Genomic DNA, 21,279 nt, shown 5'->3' on the forward strand with positions numbered 1-21,279 from the left:
AGGGTTCACCGATATGCCTGAGAGGATGGTACCGTTCTATTACCTCCAGCACGTACTGCAGGTTTTCTTCTGGATAACGCAAATAAAGGAGCATATCATCCGCATATAATGATATCAGGTGCTCTCCACTGACAGTGCTTATGCCCACCTCCCCATATTGTTGTTGCAGGCATATTGCCAGCGGCTCTAATGCCAGTATATATAGCATGGGTGACCAGGGGAATCCCTGTCTGGTCCCCCTGCAAAGCTGCCAAGAATCTGAGACTGTGGACCCTGTTTTGACTCTCGCCATTGGGGTGCTATAAAACAACTGGACCCATCTGAGGTATCCAGGTCCCATTCCGTACCCCTTCAGGACCGCTTTCAGCCAGGGCCATCGTACCGAGTCGAAGGCCTTGACCGCGTCTAACGACACTATAGCCAACTCGCCCGTGTCCCCCTCAGTTTGGTCTATGACATGGTGTAGCCTCCTGTGGTTATCGGTGATGTTCCTGCCTGGAACATATCCCGCCTGATCTGGGTGTATCAGTTTCTTAATCACCTTCTTCAGTCTATTAGCCAGCACAGCCATGAGTATTTTGCTGTCCTGGTTAAGCATGGACAACGGTCTGTAAGACCCTCACTCCTCGGCCGGCTTGCCTGGTTTCAAGAGTGGGATGATTACAGCCTCGCGGAGGGACAATGGGAGTTCCCCCTGCTCATAGGCCTCGTTGAAAGTGGCAAGCAGTGGCTGAAGCAACTCTTGCTTGTATGTTTTGTAGAACTCGCTGGGCAGCCCATCCGAACCAGGCGCCTTGCAAGTGGGCAAGTTCCGAATCACTACCTCCAGCTCATCCGAGGTGACGGGTGCATCTAACTCGGCACGTTCTAGATCGTCCAAGGTGGGCAGCTCTATGTCCTCCAATGTGTCCAATATGTCTTGACACATATCCTCCCCCGTGTCCTGATACAAGTGTCTGTAAAACGTAAGGAATTCCTCATTTACCTCTTTCTGGGTATTGCATATGCAACCTCTCTTATCCTTAATCTCACTGATCACCGAGCGGGGGGTCTCACTCTTATACAGCCAGGCCAGCAGTCTGCCTGGCTTGTCGCCCCCTGCGTGTATCCGCTCCGTATATTTCCTGTAATTGAGTCTACATAGTCTATCCCAGAGTGCGCTGCAGGACAACTGTAGCTCCTTTACTTTGGTTCTGTTATCATGAGCGGTGCTCTCGCAAAGCGTGAGATCCTCTAGCTCCCTTTCCACCTCCTGGAGTTCCCTTTCGACGCCCCCCTGTAGCCCCTTAGCTTGGGAAATGGCTACCCCGCGCACCACCACCTTAAACACTTCCCACAGTGTGTCCACAGAGCCTACGCTTCCCGTATTTATATCAAAGAATTCTTTGATGGCATCCGTCAGGCCCTCCTGAAACCCCTCGTCCTGCAGAGCCTCGGTCCTGAGTCTCCATGTAGGGATCCGCGGTCTTGGGGGCTGGTGTCTCCAGTCTACCACCAAGGGCGAGTGGTCAGATAGTACTCGGGCTTTGTATTCCGCTCCTTCTATGTCTCTCACTATCTCGGCTGTTACAAACATGTAATCTAACCTTGTGTGCAAATCATGTGGCGCTGCGTAGTGTGAATACTGCCTATCCGTGGGATACAGCCTTCTCCACGAATCCTCTAGGCATAGGTCTTTCAGTAAGGTACCCAGCGCTTTAGCCGCCGGTGCCGTTTTCCCTGCCCTGTCCTTGGACCTGTCCATTCTGGGATCCACGGTACAGTTAAAGTCCCCCCCCACACTACCGTACCCCCTGCCAGGGGGCCAATTTTACCGTAGAGGGTCCTAAAGTAAGCCGCTGTGTCGTTATTGGGGGCGTACACATTTATGATGTGCACTTCTCTGTTTTCCAGGAGACCCGTTACCACCACCATTCTACCCTCCGGGTCCACTGTAGAATCAAGCATCCGAAACGGCACATGAGGCGCCACCCAAGTAATGACCCCTCTAGCATACGCCGAGTACGCCGCCCCCACAACATTGCCCTTCCATTTCCTCCTGACCACCTCCAGCCTTTCCCTAGTGAGGTGGGTCTCTTGCAGCAGGGCTATGTCTACGCGCATCCTCTTTAAGTACAACATCACTTTGTTACGTTTCAGGTAGCTGTTAAGACCCCATACATTCCAGGTCACAATTCTGAGATTACCCGATGCCATCCTGTCGGACTATCTCCATCCCATCCCTTCCCATAATGCTCCCCATGTTAGTTCGTTCCCTGGCTCTCTCCCTTTTATTTGCAAACAATATCCCCCTCCCCCTTCCCCAACTTCGCACCACTGCACACAACTCCCCCCCTCCCCGCCAACCCCCAACAATAGCCCAGCTCCATCCCTGGATCTCAGGCCTACCCACGTCTGGACCCGTCTCGTGTCTGAGGACGAGGACCCCGCGGGGTGTCACCAGTCTAACAGTGACCTAACTAAGTGTACTACTATTGGGTGCAGAGGGTGCTCCCCAGGAGCTCCCAGTCGTCTATTTAGGAGAAGTGCATTCAACGGGACCCGCCGGCAGATACCATGACTTCCTCCCCACAAGCACAATATCGTACTATATTCCAGTCCCAATGTTGTTACTATGGCCTCACGGGTGCCTCTGCAACGTGCTACTTATCTCCGCCGCTTCTGTCTGGGCATCCGATTCCTGAGGTCGACCTTGCATATCCAACCACTCCATCGCTTCGGTCGGTGTCTCAAAGAAGAGGGTTCTGTTCTTATAAAACACCTTTAACCTGGCGGGGTTTGTTTGTTTGTTTGTTTGTTTTATTTAGTATAGCGCTCCAGACCCAGGGGTAAATGGGCGCTTAAGGATAGGTTACATAATTACAGTAAATAATCAGTTATACAATTGTGGCGTTAAGATGCCAAATATAGAGTATACAGGCAGGCAGTAGGAGCATTTCAAGGTATGTACAATATATACAGTTGGTGCAGGTCTAAGACAATCATCTATTCAAGGTATGTACAGTAAACGCAAGTGGGACTGAGCTTAATTTATCTGGGGATTTCCTTCTCTAGAAGCCAGCTAATGACTGATCTTCTGAACAGTTGGAAGGATTTGGTCAATTTAATACTCAGTGGCAAGGTGTTCCAGAGTTGAGGGGCAAGGACATTAAAGCTTGAGCCCCCCGCTCTTTTGGCGGAGAATCTGGGCACGGTGAGGCAGAGAGTATTGGATGATCTGGTGAGTCTTGTGTTAGGCTTGAGGGAGAGTTTGTTGGTGAGGTACTGGGGGGCAAGGTGATTTAGGGCTTTATAGGTGAGGCAGAGGGTTTTCAAGTCGATTTTTTGTTGGATAGATAACCATTTACAAGCTAGTCTTATGTGTGAGATGTACTCTCTCCTGGGAATGTTTAGAGCTGCTCTCAGCGCATTATTCTGGAGGATCTGAAGTTTCTTGATTATAGCTTGGTTGGCACCAAGGTAGAGGCTGTTGCAATAGTCGAGCTTAGATTGTATGAGGGCCCTCGCCAGAATGAGGCAGCTGTTTGTAGATAGAAAGGGTTTACAAGCCCTAATTAATTTCCCCGTGTAGGCGGTAGCTGAGGCGGTCATATTAACTTGTTTGGAGAGGTTGGTATTGGCGTCTAGGTAGAAGCCTAGGGTTTTCACATGGTTTACAACTGGAATGATGTTGCCATCTATGATGAATTTGGAGTAGTCAGGGCTGAGTTTCTGTAGGTTATTGGGGGAGCCGACCAAGAGGAGCTCGGTCTTCTCATCATTCAGGCAGAGGCCGTGTATGGCCATCCATGCCTGAATGATGGCGAAGATTTCGTTGATCCTGGTGGCGTCAGTGTTGTAGTTGCCAGTGATGGTGAGGAGTATCTGGGTGTCATCCGCGTAGTTAGTGTAGGTGACACCCAGATGGTCCAATTTGTCAAAGAGGGGTTTGGTAAAGATATTGTAGAGGGTAGGGGAGACGCAGGACCCTTGTGGGACACCGCATGTGATGGGGATGGGGTCTGCTGCAGCCAAAGATGAAAAAACCCTCATGGTTCTGTTGGCTAGGAAAGATTGTATCCAAGTGACAGCAGAGTGTGAGAAGTGGGCAGCAGATGAAAGGTGGTTACAGAGTATTTTGTGGTCAACCAGGTCAAAGGCTGCTGAGAGGTCTAGGAGGAGTAGGATGGCTGCTTTGTTGTTGTCCTTGATGCCATCAATCTGGCTTTTGAGGTCAACGAGGGCTGTTTCTGTTCCGTGTTGAGGACGAAAGCCAGATTGACGCAGGCCTAACAGTTGATTGGTCTCCAGGTAATCTTGGATTTGCAGGTAGGCGACTCTGTCGAGGATTTTTAGCAGGAAAGGGACCGTAGTGATGGGTCTGTAATTGGTGGGTATGACCGGGTCGAGAGATTGTTTTTTTAAGAGGGGCAGAACCCAGGACTGTTTCAGGTTGTTAGGTACAGAATTGGTTGAGAATGAAAGGTTTATTAGTTTGGAGATGAAGGGGGCTAGGTCTCGTGCAGCATCTTTGATGATCTGGGCGGGGCAGCTGTCCCCTTTACAATTAGAAGGTTTGAGGGATGCTATGATTTTTTGGATTTCAGGAATAGTAACCGGTTTGAAAGTGAAGCCAGAGGTGTTATGGGTCGGGGTGGGTGCGCTAGGAGTGAGGGCATTGCTGTTGGCGAGTTGTTGTCTTTTGGTTTCAATTTTGTTTTGGAGACCAGTAATTTTATTGGCGAGGGCATTTTGGATACTGGTGCACCAAGGCTTGTCCTTCACGCAGGTATCGGTAGGAGGGTTAGGGTTTTCTAGTTCCTTCAGGATGGTGAAGAGTTCTTTAACCGACGATTGGGCATTATTTATTCTAGTATTGTAGGTTTCCTTTTTAGTGCGGATTATCTCTTTCTTATAGAAGGAAGAGATGGTTTTGAGATTAGATTTGTTTTCTGCAGTGGGGTTGGATTTCCATAAGGCTTCCATCTTGGCTTTCTTTTTTCTTATGGATTTGAGTTCTGGTGTGAACCAAGGGTTCAAGTGGGCTATGGGTTTACCTTTGCGTTCCTTTAGGGGAGCGACAGTATCAATGGCGCTGGTGAGGGCATCATTGTAGGTGTTGACTAGAAGGTTCAGGTCGGCAGTGGCAGGCAGTGTGTTTAGCGAAGGGAGGATCAGAGGTGTGAGGGTCTCTGCTGAGATATTGCGCTTGTTTCTAGACAGGCAGGCTGGTGCACAGGGGCTCTGTTTGGGGTTGGGATTATTTAGGTTGATTTCAAATGATATGAGGGAGTGGTCAGTCCATGCGAGTGGTTGTGGGGCTTTGCAGGTGATATTACAGTTGTGGGCTGCAATCTAATCTATGGTTCTACCTTTCTGGTGGGTGGGTAGTGTAACGACTTGAGTGAAGTCGTGCTCGGATAAGGCGTTGGCCAGGGAGGCAGCTGGAGAGTCGTTAGGGTCATTAAATCCTAAGTTGAAGTCTCCTAAAATGATATTTTGGGAGTGGGGTTTGGTGTTCTCTGCTATGAGAGTGGTAATGTCTTCCTCAAAGGATCCTGTGGGGCCTGGGGGTCTATATATTAGTTGCACAGTAATGGTACTCTTGGGGGTAGTTTGTACTTTGTAGGTGAGGTGCTCGCAGGACGTTAGCGGGGGGGAGGTGATGTGTCTGAAGTCGAGTGAGGATTTGAAAATGATAGCTACACCTCCTCCGCGAGCATTAGGTCTGTCTGCTCTGAGGATGGAGTAGTTGTCGGGGAGGGCCAGAGTGAGGTAGGGTCCTGCTGCTTCATGTAACCAAGTTTCTGTAGTGGCAAGGAAGTCGAGGTCTCCTGAGAGGATAATGTCAGCAATTTCGGTGGGGTGGGCTACTAGAGATCTAACATTGAGTAGTGCACCTTTTAGAGCAGTTGCGTTAGTGGTCATGGCACTATCCTTAGTGGTTGAAGTTTTAGTCATAGGTTTGGTAGGCAGTTTGCTAGAAGTGGTGGGGAGTCTAACGCCAAGTCTATTATTGCGGTCTTGGAAGGTGGGGTAAGTTGTGGGACAGTGATCTAATAGGTTGGGAAGGAGAAGGTTGGAGGCAGTATGGTTGGCATTTGTTGAGTTGGTACTGTTAGGTAGGATGTTGGCTGGTGTGGCCTTACTTTTAGCGAAGAGTTGTTGGTGGGGGGTGTGTGAGAAAGGTGGAAGGGAGGGGAGGAAGGGTGTGGGGCAGGGGATGGGGTGGTGCCTAGGGCAGCCTAGTTTGGCTAGTCCATTGTTGTATGGTATGTAGCTGTTATTGCTACATGGAGTGTTATTGTTTAAGATACAGAAAGGGAACATGGTGAGTATGAGCCAATGGATCATAATTGGAATTGAGGAGAGCGTGGGTAGTTTGGTTGTTGGCGCAGTAGGATAGGCAGGGGCAAGATTTGAACTAGCTGGTGTGGTGCGGAGACGGGCAATTTTAATTAAAGCACAGCCGAGGTTATAGATTGAATTTGCTGTTATAGTGCAGAAAGGGCAGTTTCAGTAATACCGCTACAGATGGCACAGGCTAAAATCGAAGTTGTAGCTAGGGTGCAAAAGGGCAGTTCAAATAAAGCCAACATAGGTAGGCACAGGCTAAATGCGAAGTTGTAGCTAGGGCAGTTCAAATGAAGCAAACACAGGTAGGCACAGGCTAAAATCGAAATTGTTGCTAGGTGCAAAAGGGCAGTTCGAATGAAGCAAACACAGTAGGCACAGGCTAAATGCGAGGTTGTAGCTAGGGTGCAAAAGGGGAGAGGGAGCAGCCAAAGCTCCTGCTCTAAGAAGAGGGTCTGACAATGCCGTGACGTTGGCCTGAGCCGGATATATTGATGGGACAGGTTACCGTATTTACTTTGATGCTGAAAAGATCATAACATATCGTGGTAGAGTCATATTTCACAGCGTGCAGAGGTAGTGCAAACAACAAATGAACTATATGAACTAGCATATAACTGGCTAGGCGCGGCAAGAGGCACCGGCCTGATCACAGGTGAGTAGCTATTTGGCGCGACACAATTCAGATGTGGTCTGAAAGCGACCATAAGGCTCAGCATCAATATGGACAAGTGTGAGTGACAGAAATTACGGGTGAATTGACCAGGCAAGTCTCCTGGCTCCGAGATCAGTAATGCTGTTCATGTCCACAGAGTGACGGTAGTCAGGATGGCGTGTAAACCGAAGGATAGTACCTGAGGTGTGCCGCAGGGACGTGCAGGCTGGATAGGGCAAGGCAGGGCCAGTTGTGTCCGTGTTGGTGCGTGAGGGCGCAGGAGTCGAGTATGATGGCGACGCCTGACCGCTGCGACCCGGGGCTCACTGGGGAGGAACAGGGCCTTTTCCCTCGGGCCTTCTCCCGAGGTGTCGGCTCCCGCCTATCGGTGCCGGGGATTGGGCAAAGAAAGACCAGGTTGCCTAGCAGCAGTATGCAGCCTCGTTTTCGGGCCGCGCTGCGCCCGCCATTTTAGGGTCAGGCCGCTTGCTTAGGACAAGATGGTGGATCTCCACCATGGATGAGCGCAGGTGCCCCGGTGTGGCTCTGGTGGCCAGCAAGGCTCGGATGGTGTCCCAAGTGGTGGTAAGAGTGGGCTGTTTATGCAGGCAGGCAGCTGTAGCGGTGGCCTGCTTCTCTAAGCCTCCTTTTCACTGTTCCAAAGTTCATTCGGCTCCGCTGTACGAGCAGCGTATAATCCGGATACGCCGTTATTTTCGCTGACCCCCTTTCTATCGTACCTCCTTTCCGGAAAAATTTGAGAATCTTTTCACGGTCACGATAGTTCAAGATCTTCGCGATCAGCGGTCGCGGGGGGGGGGGGCTCCTGGGGCCTGTCTCCTGGTCAGGGCCCTATGTGCCCTTTCGACCGCGAACCCCTGGGTCAGCTCCCCGCCTGTGATCTCCTGCAAGAGCATGGTTTCAACGTAATCCGTGGGGTTCGATCCTTCCATTCCCTCCGGGACACCCACTATGCGAATGTTGTTGCGCCTGGCGCATTAGATCAAACACAATAGTCTCTCGATGTCTATTCTGACCCAATAGTGTCATCTCTGCGGTGGAATGAGTTACAGGCCCAGAGGCAATTTCAGTTCCATCGACTGTGGTGATGACATCTGAGGTGGTTTTTCGGCAGAGAGGTAGATTCATCCTGGAAGCCAATTCATAGTCCACATAGTTTCCTATGGCCCCGCTATCAATGTATGCCCTTACTGCGTGCATACGCGATGGCTGCCCTGGATCTATGAGGACCATTGGTATGATGAAATGCGAGGTCTGAGTATCCTTCTTCAAGCTCGGCAAGCGGACCTCTACGCTTGTCGGGCGTGGTCGTTTCCCGAGTCTGACTCCATATGGTTTTTATTAGCAGCTCCTACCACCTTCTTGGGTGGTTTTACAGGGCAATCCCGTAGAAAATGTCCAGAAGTTCAACAATATAGACACAATTGCATTTGCCGTCTCCTTTCTCTTTCCTTCTGGGTTAAGGGTCCTTTAACCCCTCCGATTTGCATGGGTTCTGAAGCATCTGCTCCTTTGGGGTTAGCGTGGCAAACTTGGCTCGATCAGCCTTTCTGTTCTGAAGTCTGTGATCTAACTGGACCACTAAGTCTATATATTCAGCGCAGTCTTGAGGTGGGTTCACGACTTGAGCCAAGACATCTTTGAGTTCTCCTCGAAGACCTCGATGAAATAACGTGATTCGTATTACCTCAGTCCATCCAGATTCCACTATTAACCTATTAAAGGTCGCGATGTAGGATAGAAGGTCCTGGTTACCCTATCGTAGGGACAAAAGTTCGTTATCCAGGGCCTGTCCTTGGGAGTGCCGGGCAAATAGTCTTTCCATGCTAGTTTGAAAGCCATGAAAATCCTGAAGAATTGGGTCATCCTGAGTAACTAGTGGAATTGACCAATCAGCTGCACTGCCGCTGAGATATGACAATACAAAGGCTACCTTGGCTTGGTTGTTTGGGAAGGCTCCAGGTCCTCATAAAAAGTGCAAGCGGCATTGGTTCATAAACACGGCAAACCTTTTGGGATCTCCGGTAAAGCGTTCGGGTGGGGCTAATGGAATATGTCCTGGTAGGTTTATTTGCACAGGGTTACTCGATAACACAGGAGCTGGATTTCCCCCGGAACCAGGTAGGGGTGCTTGTCCAGCCTGGCTTTGCAATAGTTGCCTAGCAAGATCATCAGTTCGCTCCTTTGACAAAATCAGTTCTCTCCTAAAAGCATTGGTTTCTTGACGGGCTGAATGCACTTCAGCCCTCAGTTCCCCTAGTAATTGGGCCAATTGCTCAGTCTCTGAGGTATCCATAATGCCCGGGTGGGAATTTGTGGGTAGGCTTTGCGTTCTGTTACGCTCACCTGGCGCCTTACTTCAAGCCTGCAAAGGACCACACAGCAGGATCAGGGAAAATATCCCCCAGCAACTGACACCGAACTCACATCAGAAACAGGCAGCCCTGCACAGAAGCCACACTGAAACAGACTGCACAAAGGGCTGGGAAAGCCATTGAAGTTCCAGCAGCTTTGCTTATATACAACCCCTAAAAAAAGAAACCTACCCACCAATCAGCAGCCGAACCTGCCCTGGATGCTAGCACTGCCCAAATCCCCAAATGGCGGTGAGACATTTTTGGATCATTTGTCTCTGTATTCATCTGTTTGTTTCTGTGCCCAAATGCCTCTAGGCCAATTGGTGCACAATATAATTATAATAAAGTAAAGAGACTCATTTCTCGCTCACCCCCCCTCAGGCACCCTTCTGCGATTGTACTTGTATAAACAATTGCCTGTAAAGACCCCATCATTTTTAGTACACACTTGCAGTGCTGTATTCCATATAGATGTATGAGAGCTAGATACCTTGTAGGGGTGAGATAAACCAGGGGTCTTGCTTTTCTCTGAGCCAAACACAAGCTGGGCCTACAAATTAATGGTCATGTAAAGATTAGAATGAAAAATGTAATGGCAGTACCAGCTTTCACCACACTTACAATAGACCACTCTCCATTAGTTCTGCCGTCTCCCTACAAATAACACACTTACCTGGCATCCTACATACCCGCCCCCACAACACCAGATCCTCTAACTGATGTCCTGTCTCCTACAACACCCCTACCAGGCTTCCTGTGTTCCCCTCCATAATGAATGGAGCTGTTGGGTGCAATGGTGCTGGGAAGTCTGGTGGTGCTGCTGCGAAAAGTTGAATTCTCTTGATTTTTAGGGGTGGGGAGGAATGAAGCCAGAGCAATGGAGCCACCTGCTCTGGCATGTGACCACAAAGTTTAAAGGGAGGAAGGAAGCATCAGTCTTATCTGTAATTTCCAGACACACGCCAAGAGCCAGGCCACAGCCAAGGTGGAGTTGTGCAGGGTAGGAAAGGGAAGCCAGACAGTCTGTGGCCATTCACAGTTGAGCACAATGGTTTGCAGTTCTTTTTCCTGGGCTTTAGTGAAGAAGGCATGATTAAGCTTGAGTTTTGGCTGGCTAGTGGCATGAAACTTGAGTCTAGCTAGAGTCAGCAACATGGTCCAAGCCAGTCATTCCTTCCTTGTTGCTCAATTCTGCTTCTAGTCAGGCTTGAACTAGCCTATCGGGCAACGCTCGAGCCAAAAATGCAAAATGTTGGTGTGGGCCAGTTTTTTTGGTCAAAATGGGCCACTCATTTGGTCAACGTGGGTCAGTTTGATGAGTTACTTGAGTATGCGGCTAGTAGTTTTGACTGGTGTTGCTGAATAAATATTTTTTGAAATGCCAGATTTGCATCATATTTCATCAAAAAACTCTCCCAGGGGTACTATTCAAACAGTCTGTCACAAAAGTAATGAATTGCCATTTGCAACTGTGGGCCACTTTTTCATTGTTGCCGAGACAATTTTATGCCCCAGTCCAATCCTGCTTCTAGTGTTAAAATTCACACACGATACACACTATATCCTCATTTGGTTACTTTGGCAGTCCCTGTTACAACCATTATTAGCAAAGATACTTCTTTATCAGTACTAGCTTCAGGTAACGCTGAAAGTCTCCTGAAAGCCTTGATCAAGGAAGATGGATATTATTCCTTTTCTCAAATGGCGTGGATAAAGAGTGAGTGAAATGTGAAAAAAAGCGTGATTCCTCCAGAGGGATGAGAGCAACCGCTACGCAAAGGCGAGCCTCTCTAGGAACGGACGTCCTGGAGGGGCGGAGCCACATTGAGCCAGCAGTGGTGTGAACGGAAAGAGACCTGCTAGCTGGAGGCTGGACGAGAGGTGCCTTGACCGAGCAAGAGGCTCCAGTCAGGGAATGAGACTCAATGGGAAGACAGTATTCTCTGACAACTGAAGAGCAGTGGTAGGCCTGCTGCCTAGCCATTGACGCCGAGACCAGAGACTGAAGAGGAGCTTGGGTCCCTGAGCTCCACCCAGCAAGCGCCTGCTGCTCCGAAAGCAGTACCAACCCGAACACAGACGCTAATGATTTGTGGACGTCAGTGAGTCCTGTCGCGGTTAGTTTCACACAGTACCAAAACTGACACAGGTGCAGAAAACAGAGTGAAAGATATACGAACTGGAATAGCCGCCAAAAGCAAGCAAGTGAGTGAAAGAAAGTATGAGAAAGTAAGAGCAGCTAATGGGCACACAGCCTTAGTAAAAAAGAGTGAAAGAGATAGGCACATTGTGCCGACCAGGCTATTAAATATTGTAATTGTGAAACAGACACATAAGAGAGAACCACAGGACTTTGTGGAGTCCGGGTCCCTGTGTCGCAAAAGAGGGAGACCGAGAGGTGTCTTGTCAAGTAATCCTGAAGGGATTTAGATATTTGAAATGAAAACTGAGAAAAGTACAAGAAGAAATAGTTTCTTTATCAAGGGTGAGAGTAAAAGCCATTCAGAAGATAATTATAATTTCTACCAAGAGACTCAATTTTAAGATTGTAGAAACTATACCATTGTGCACTACACGAACATTGAGAGTGAGAACAAGTCTACTACAAGTTGGGCCAGGCAGAAGCCCACACTGAGGCTACGGTCAAAGCCTTACCTTTTTCCTTTAGTTGGGTGTTTTCTAAAGTGGTAGGGCCAGTTAGTGGTTATGATTTGGGCAGAAGACTTTTGGGACTTGACATGCACCCTTGGTTTTAGTTTTGCATTGTAGGAAACTTCCCTCAGCGATATGGCTGAGTATTTTCCACTTCTTTGAAGACCTCTTTGTTGGCTGATTATTGAAGTAAAATATATTTTAAGATCACCTGTCTGGCTTTTAAGGTCTTGACATAGCAAGTCCAAGATGTTTTTCCTAGAAAACTAATGAAGTACTGCCTCACGAGGGCTCTGAGATTATCTGATGCCCATCTTTTGGCTTTGCTCATGTCATACAGCAAATGCAAGACCCAACTCGCAGGAAAGGCAATATCCTTGAGTTCTTCACCACTGCCTTGCTCACCCCCCATCACAGCTCTCCAATCCCACAAGATGGGTTGGACTATATGCCAATCCTCTTTAACATTAGTTGCACCACTTTAGTCAAACACACCCATCGGCGCGCTCAAGAACTTCACAGTGGAGGCTCTCACGGAAGACGTCGCCAATCTCCACCTCACATGCGCCGGTCTACCTCCTATGAACCAGGACTGTGACTCGCTGCTCCAAGAACTCAACACCACCCTCATAACTAACATCAAACGGCATGCCCCTGTACAACAATGCCCTCTTAAGCCTAAACCTTCTGCACCGTGATACTGTTAAGAACTTAACTTCAACAAAAGAACCATCAGAAAATAAGAAAAGACTTGGTGAAAATCCTGCAGCACATCCAACCTCACCTTGCCAAAGGAGCTCTGTGCTACATGCAAATGACTGGCCACCACTGCCAAGGCCAAGAATGAAAACAGCATTGCCTCAACCCATTGCCTGACCCACCTGCACTGCACTCCATGAAAAGATCCATGCCCATCAACAAGATCAAAGATCCATGCCCATCAACAAGATCAGCATGATGCACCAACACATAGACGCCAACGCTATAACTGATAACACGTTACACATCCCAACTCTCAAAACTCCAATTACCTGGAAAACTTTAAAGACCCTCAGTATAGAAGACCTCACTACCACACTAGCATCCCTCAAGTCCACTTTGTATGCAGATGGTATACTCCCTGTCTCTGTACTCAAGACCCTTCCCACCGAAGCACTCCTCCCTTACGTTACAATCATCAACAACTCCTGAACTCAAGGCCCCTTCCCCTCGACCTTCAACAATGGACAAATCCTCCCACTTCTCAAGAAACCAACACTGGAATCTAATGACCTCAGCAACTACCAGCCCACCACACATCTTCCCTTCCTAGGTAATATCCTTGAGAAAGCATGAGCCACACAACTCCCCCCAACACAACAAAGTCAGCAATATCCTTTAGTCCTACCATCTGGCTGCAGACCCAGATGCAGCACAAAAATGGTGACCATCAAGGTGATTGATGCCTTTAAAATCCTCGCTAATGGCCATCCTTGTCTACTGGTTCCCCTTGACCTTCCACCAGCATTCAATATAGAAATACCAAACAGTCCTCAATATTATACTTTGCTGTATGGGAATAAGCAGGATTGTCCTCAATGGATTAAAATCCTACCTTGACAGCCCCCACTAGTTCATTCAAATGGATTTCTCCAGATGACCAACTCTACCCATCACCTGTTGAGTCCCCAAGGCTCCATCCTCTCCCCCTGTGATCTTCAATCGTTATGTGGAACAATTCAGAACCTTGCTGGCTCCACACAACATTCACATCCACCAATGCACAGATGACACGCAGCTCCACCTCAAGATATCCTCCATCAAAGACCTCCATAGGCTGAAGGCCCTGCCTGAATTGGAGGGCTCTGAAAATGGTGAACCAGGGCGGGGTGCCACTTGAACCAGTAGATGTTGGGCCCATTGATAGCTTTGGGGAGGATTCCCCTGGTCCCCTATCTTGGCCTTCATCACATGGCTGGGCACAGTCAAAGTACCTAACTGCAGGTGAGTGCACCTCAATCCATTATTTCTCTTGGGCAGGTTAATCCTGAAAGCCCTACCCCTGGTGAGACCCCAGCCTGTTGAGATAAGCATGGTATCAAGAGCGATACAGACACAAGGATATCAGTTTGAAAACCTATATTATTAAAAGTAGTAGTGTTGGTGGAATGCCTAACATGCCCTATGTCACAGGTTTCCTTTTTTTTTCTCACCTGTTTTTGCTGCCTTGCGGGATCCTTCGCCAGGGTTTTCTTCTGTGCTGTTCGGGTCTTGTATAAGCCCGCACGGCCGTCGTCGGATTCCAGGATTCGTTCAGCTTCTTCGTCCGGGACCACAGAACTCCAGGAAGACCAGGAAGGAAGGCCGCACACGAGAGCGGCCTGCGCGGAACGCAGATGGAATAAAGGTACAAGGGGGAGGAAGGAGAAGGAGAAGGAATGGGTCCGTGAATTCGAGTAGCAACTCAGTTCCAGGAGCACGAACTGCGACGCACGTCTAGCCTCAGCTAACGATAGCGTTGAGACGCATGGAGCCGCAGGGGCGTGGTTCCTTTATGGAACGTGCTGCATGGACTTAAAGGTCGATAGACCGCCTTCTGTGAATTCGGCCATGTTGGGTGTACTACAGCGAGTAACCCCCGATGTGCAAGGGACCAGGAGGACCAAAAGTGGCGTGATCGATGGATCATGACAGCATGCCCCCTTCTAAAACTCGTTCCACCAGGTTTGCCTGTATGTATTAGATGGAACCTTCTGAGTAATCTGGGGGAGTTCAGGTTTGAGACGGGTTCCCAGGTATGTTCACTGGGTGGATAGCCCTTCCATTCCACCAGGTATTGAAGTTGTCCTCGCCTATATCTGGAGTCACATATTCGAGAAACTTCATATTCTAACTGGTCATTGACAATCACAGGACTGGGTCTAAGGTTAGTCCGGGTGGTTTGGATGTAAGGCTTCAATAGAGATTTGTGAAAAACTGGATGGATTTTCTTCCAGGAGTCTGGTAGTTTAAGTCGAAAGGCCACAGGGTTAATGACTTCTTTTATAGGAAAAGGGCCATAATATCAAGGAGCCAACTTATTTGGTCTGAGATGTCGGGGCAGTAGCTTCGAGGATAACCATACTTGATCCCCAATGGTGTAAGAAGGCCCTGGTCTTCTCCTCGAATCTGCATAGTGCTTAGTTTGGATCTGTGCCCTTTCTAGATGTACCTTGGCTTCTCTCTGTATATTGATGAGTGTTTCAATCAAGGAGTCGACTGTTGGAACCGGAGTAGGATGCAGAAGGACTGAAGGTAATACCGCAGGGTGGAATCCATGGCTGCAAAAAAAGGGCTGGTTTTAACAGCCGAATGGTCCGAATTGTTGTAGGCGAATTCTGCCACTGGTATTAGAAGCGACCAATCCTCCTCGACCTTAGTGGAGAAACAACAAAGGTATTGTTCAAGGGTTTGATTTACTCGTTCCGTGACTTCATTGGTTTGGGGATGATATCCTGAGGAGAGGGCTCGTTGGATTCCTAGTATCCTGAAGAGGTGCTTCCAAAATTGAGAGATATACTGTGGTCCTCTGTCCGATATGATCTTGGAAGGAAGTCCATGCAGTCGGAAGATGTGTTCCAGGAAGATTCCAGCAAGTTCTGACGAGGATGGTAACTTATACAGAGGTGTAAAATGAGCCATATGAGTGAACAAGTCAATAGTGACCCTGATAGTGGTGTACCCTCTAGATGGCGGTAATTCTACAATAAAGTCTGTAGCGATGACTTCCCAAGGTCTCGTTGGTGGAGTAGGCTGTAATAAGAGTCCTGCTAGTTTCTGGTTGTCATGTTTGTTTTGATTACAGACGGAACAAGATTGAACGTATAGTTGAACGTCAGCCTTCATTCTGGGCCACCAGAATTGTCTTTGTATTAGACAGAGGGTGTTGGAAATGCCACGATGACCGGAGTGAAGGGTATCATGGCAGAGGTTTATAATCTTTTGTTGTAGTTTCTGTGTGGGAATGACCAGGTGGTTGTTCTTAAACAAGTATCCGTCCTTAGTTCTCAGATCCCATTGATTCCTTTTTGAAAGACCCTTTCAGAGTTCCGAAGTCTGAGTTTGTATGTGAATGTCTTCCAGGAGATTGTTTGCTTGAGCTATAAATATTGCGTGAGGAAACATCTTGGGATATGCCCGATCTCCCGGAGGTTCGTAGTCTGGACGTCGAGAGAGGGCGTCAGCTATTAGATTTTGTGTTCCGGGAACGTGGTGGATCTGGAACTGACATTGGGCAAAGAAGAAGGCCCTCTGAGCTTGACGGCTATTCCTACATTCCAAGGCCTGCAGTACTTGTAGGTTTCGATGGTCCGTGCGGACCTGGACAGGATGTTTTGTTCCGAGGAGTAGATGACGCCACTCGGTGAAGGCTTGACGGATGGCTAGCAGTTCCTTTTCCAAGACTGAATAATGGGTTTCACTGGGAGGTAATGTCCGTGAAAGGTAAGCGATGGGGTGCTCCATCCTGTCCCCGAATAGCTGTTTGAGAACGGCTCCAATAGCATAGCTGGAGGCATCTGTCTCCACTATGAATGGTTGGTTGACATCAGGTTGAGCCAGGATGGGGGCTTGTGTAAACTTAGTCTTCAACCGTTGGAAGGTGTAACGCTCACCTGATTCCCGTAGAGGCGCCGGTCTTGACTGGGCGTATACCGTATCTTCAAAGGTGATGTGTAACACACGGCTGGCTCTTTGGGCTGGACCTCTGTGCACTGTATGTCTGACTCGAAGGGTAAGATGTCTTAGGTAAGTGAACGCCGTGCTCTCCATCTGCCTCGGGGCAGGGTGCTGTAACCAGTTTCTTCACTGGATAATGGGAGCAGGCCTCTTGACTCCAGAGGACTGCTGTCCGTCGTTTACTGCACGAACGGTAAGTTTCAAGTAATTCTAATGTCTTTAAAAGTCTTTAGTAATGATGTCTCTTGTTTTTGCAGGGTTCCGGCGATGGCGGATGACGGGCTGAAGTGAGTTGAAGATGGAGCCCGTGTGATGAATGGAAGCGCCTGGAAGCACGTAAGTAAGCGCTTGTTGCCTGCTTCACGATGCGCTCTAACTGTCTTTTTATTTTGCAGGTACAAGTTCGGAGCGGCTGCAGGGTGCCGGAATACCCACTGGGTTAGATGTGGAAAGGAGTAATGGCACGTGAGTATTAAAGTTCTCCAATGTCTTTAAACGCACCTTGTTTTGTCTTTCAGATGCGGGATACAGCGCCGAAGGCCTCCGGAGCGTGCGAAGAGCTGGTAAGCTTTTGTCTTTCAGATGCCGGAATGCAGTGCGAAGACCTCCGGAGCGCACGAAGAGTAGGTAAGCCTTTGTCTTTCAGATGCCGGAATGCAGCGCGAGGCGTTGGTGACAGCCGATGGACCAGGTAAGTGAAGCGCTGTCACTGAAGACCGTAATGCTAACCAGTTCTTTCTTGTCTTTATAGGTGTTGCTGAAGACTGGATTTAGGATGGTAAGCCTTTTTCCTTAGGCCCAGGATCAGATGCAGAAGACACGATGAGCGTTCTGCTGCAGAGGATGCAGAATAACGCAAAGCAAGATTCATCCATCGGGTGTGGTTTAAATAGCCTCCTGTAGTGCTTAGGTGTCTCCTTCCACAGCCACGCCTAGGTAAGAAAAGAGTTCCTGCTTTCCAGAAGAGTTCCAGTGTTCTGAACCTAGGGAGTGGCTCCTGCCCCACCCAACAGGAAAAGTAGTTCCAAACAGAAGAGGATCAGAGGCTCAACTGGCAGGCAAGTAAGCAGCATGGTCTGCTGCAGGTAAGTCCACCCAAGCATTATGAGCCCGGCGCTTCCAGCGCTGGGACTGGGCATATTTATGAGCCTGGTGCCACTGGCGCCAGGACTGGGTCCAAAAGGTCCCAATTGGGACTGGTTGGCACTCGGAACCTGGGTTATGGATCTGCTTCCAAGGGAGTTGGGAAAATCCTGACCTTTTGGAAGCAGAGATCATGACAGTACCCCCCCTCAAGGCCCCTCCCAAACCGGGCTTCTCCGGGGGTTTTGGCTTGTCAGGAAATGTTCGGTGAAATCTTTTGATTAGGCGAGGAGCGTGGACATATTCAGCAGGTTCCCAGGATCTCTCTTGGGGGCCGTAGCCTTTCCAGTCAATTATGTAAAATAGTTTAGATTTGGAGATCTTGGAGTCCAGAATGCTTTTGACTTCAAACTCGAGTTCTCCATCAACTAGGATGGGTTTTGGATATTTAGTTAGTCGGGTTTGAGGTTGCATGGGTTTTAATAGAGAGACGTGGAAGACCGGATGTATCTTCATGTGCGGGGGCAAGTCCAACTTGACCGCTACTGGGTTTACTATGGTAGTGATGGAATAGGGACCAAGGTATCTTGGGTTGAATGTGCGTGGCCCTTTTAGAGGTAGATATTTGGTGGATAACCAGACTTGATCCCCTACTTGATATTGAGGGGCTTCCTTCCGATGTTGATCTGCTCCTTTCTTGTATTGTTCTTTAGCCCTTTGAAGGTGAGAAACAGCTTCCTTAAAGGCTTGGGTGATTGTAGAATGCAGGTAGTCTACTGCTGGTGTTTCAAGATCTTGGAGGGGATCCAACTCCGAGGTTCGAGGGTGACTGCCGTATAAAAGAAAAAACGGGGTTTTCCCAGTTCCCAAATGGACAGAGTTATTGTAGGCTTATTCGGCTATCCAAAGGATGTCTTTCCAAGTTTTTTCAGTTTGTTGCAGCATGCAGCGTAAATACTGTTCCAGAGTTTGATTGGTCCTCTCGGTTTGTCCGTCGGTCTGAGGGTGGTGACTGGTCGATAGTCTCACATCAATTTGAGCCGACCGACAGCAACTTCGCCAAAAATGAGAAATAAATTGACTACCTCGATCCGAAATTAGAACCGAAGGAAAACCATGCAGTCGGACGATGTTTTCGAGAAATTCTCGGGCCAGAGTTGCTGCTGTTGGCAAGCCTTTGAGCGGAATAAAATGCGCCATCTTGGAGAATAAGTCCACGATTACTAGAATCGTATTATATCCGGAGCATGGAGGTAGATTGGTGATGAAGTCCATAGAAAGCGTATGCCAAGGGCGAGGTGGGATGTCAATAGGGCGTAAGAGGCCTGCTGGTCTTTCCTTTTGACTCTTGTTTTGGGCGCATACTCCACAGGACATTATAAAGTCTCTGATATCTTTTTTCCAAGACGGCCACCAGAAGTAGCGCTTGATCTTTTCTGAGGTCTTGGCCATACCGGGATGTCCTTCCATTAAAGAATCGTGATAACAAGAGATTACTTTTTTCTGTAAATCTGTGCTGGGCAGGTATAATCGTTCTTGGAAATACAATAAGTTGTCCTTTACTGCAAAGCCCTTTCCCTGCAGATGCCAATTCTGTATGTCTGCTGGAGTTACAAGTTGCCTGGCTTTATCCTTAACTTCCTCTATGGATTGTGTGGCGATTACACCCAGACTTCTTTGTTCGGGAATGATTGGTACAGGTTTAGGGTTGATCAAGTGTTCTTCCACTCCCATCCGAGAAAGGGCATCAGCTTTACCGTTTTTTGTACCAGGTCGATAGGTAATTATGAAGTCAAACTCGGCAAAGAATAATGCCCAACGGAGTTGTCTAGAGGATTGGGCTTTTGCGGTTTTCAAATATTGCAGGTTTCGGTGATCCATAATCACAGTAACGGTGTGTCGGGCCCCCAGCAGATAATGCCGCCAAGCCTTAAAGGCAGACTTGATAGCCAGAAGTTCCTTGTCAGTAATCGTGTAATTGATTTCAGGAGGCGAGAATTTACGGGACCAAAATGCCACGGGATGCAACTGATTGGTTACCGGGTCCTTTTGTGATAGAACTGCCCCCATGGCAAGGCTTGAAGCATCAGTTTTCACGATGTAGGGGAGTTCGGGGCGAGGGTGTTTTAAGATTGGTGCAGAGATAAATTTAGTCTTCAAATCCTGGAAAGATTGTTCCGCCTCGGTAGACCATTCAAAACGTTTGTTTTTCTTTAACAAGGCAGTGATGGGCTGGACTATTCGAGAAAATTCGGGGATAAACCTGCGGTAAAAGTTAGCGAAGCCTAACATGCTTTGCACACCTTTTACGGAGGATGGTGATGGCCATTTGAGAACTGCATCGACCTTCGTTGAATCCATACGCACTCCGCCAGGTGATAATATGAATCCCAAGAATTCAACTTCAGTCACGTTGAAAACACATTTTTCCAACTTAGCGAAAAGTTTGTGTTGACGCAATCTTTCGAGGACCATTTTCACGTGTTTCCGATGTTCAGATTCCGATGAAGAATAAACGAGGATGTCGTCAATGTAAACCACAACACACACATCTATGAGCTCTCTGAGGACATCGTTCATAAAATATTGAAAGGCGGCCGGGGCATTGCAAAGTCCGAAGGGCCTGACCTGATATTCAAATAGCCCATATTTGGTGCGGAAGGCCGTCTTCCATTCATCGCCCTCTTTTACTCGTACCAAGTGGTAGGCTCCTCTAAGATCCAGCTTTGTATATATGCATGCTTTTCTGACTTGGTCCAGGAGTTCAGGGATCAAAGGTAACGGATATCTATTCTTGACGGTGATCTGGTTCAGGGAGCAATAATCTATACAAGTTCTAAGGTCTCCTTCCTTTTTTGGAACGAAGAACAAAGCTGAAGAAGCAGGGGAATTGGAAGGACGAATAAACCCATTTGCCAGGTATTGATCCAGGTATTGTCGAAGGTGAAGGTTCTCAGGCTCGGTGAGGGCATAAATTCTACTACAAGGAGGAGTAGATCCAGGTATCAGGTCTATCTGGCAGTCATAAGACCTATGAGGAGGTAGAGAGTTAGCCTGGTCCTTCCGGAAAACATCTTGGTATTCTAGGTATTCGGGAGGTACCTGGGGAGTCTCTGAAGAAATTGCTGCCAGTGCAACACCAGGTGGAGGGTGACAAGTAGAGACACATTCTGGAAACTGGACCGTTCTTGCTCGCCAATCGATCAGAGGATTGTGTTTCTCTAACCAAGGTATTCCTAGAATAATCTGAAACTGAGGAGCCTTGATCACATCGAACACGATCTTCTCATGGTGTCCATCTTGACTTACTAGCGTCACTTCTTGAGTGGTATGCGTGACTGGTCCGGAGGCTATCTCCATTCCATCCACCGTAGTAATGACGTCCTTTACAGCCTTGGGACAAAGAGTTAGATTCATCCTCAAAACCATTTCATGATCCACATAATTGCCGATGGCACCGCTGTCGACGTAAGCTTCAATTGC

Source organism: Ambystoma mexicanum, chromosome 4p, assembly GCF_040938575.1.
Source record: "Ambystoma mexicanum isolate Mex_15411 chromosome 4p, UKY_AmexF1_1, whole genome shotgun sequence".
NCBI classification, from domain to species: domain Eukaryota; kingdom Metazoa; phylum Chordata; class Amphibia; order Caudata; family Ambystomatidae; genus Ambystoma; species Ambystoma mexicanum.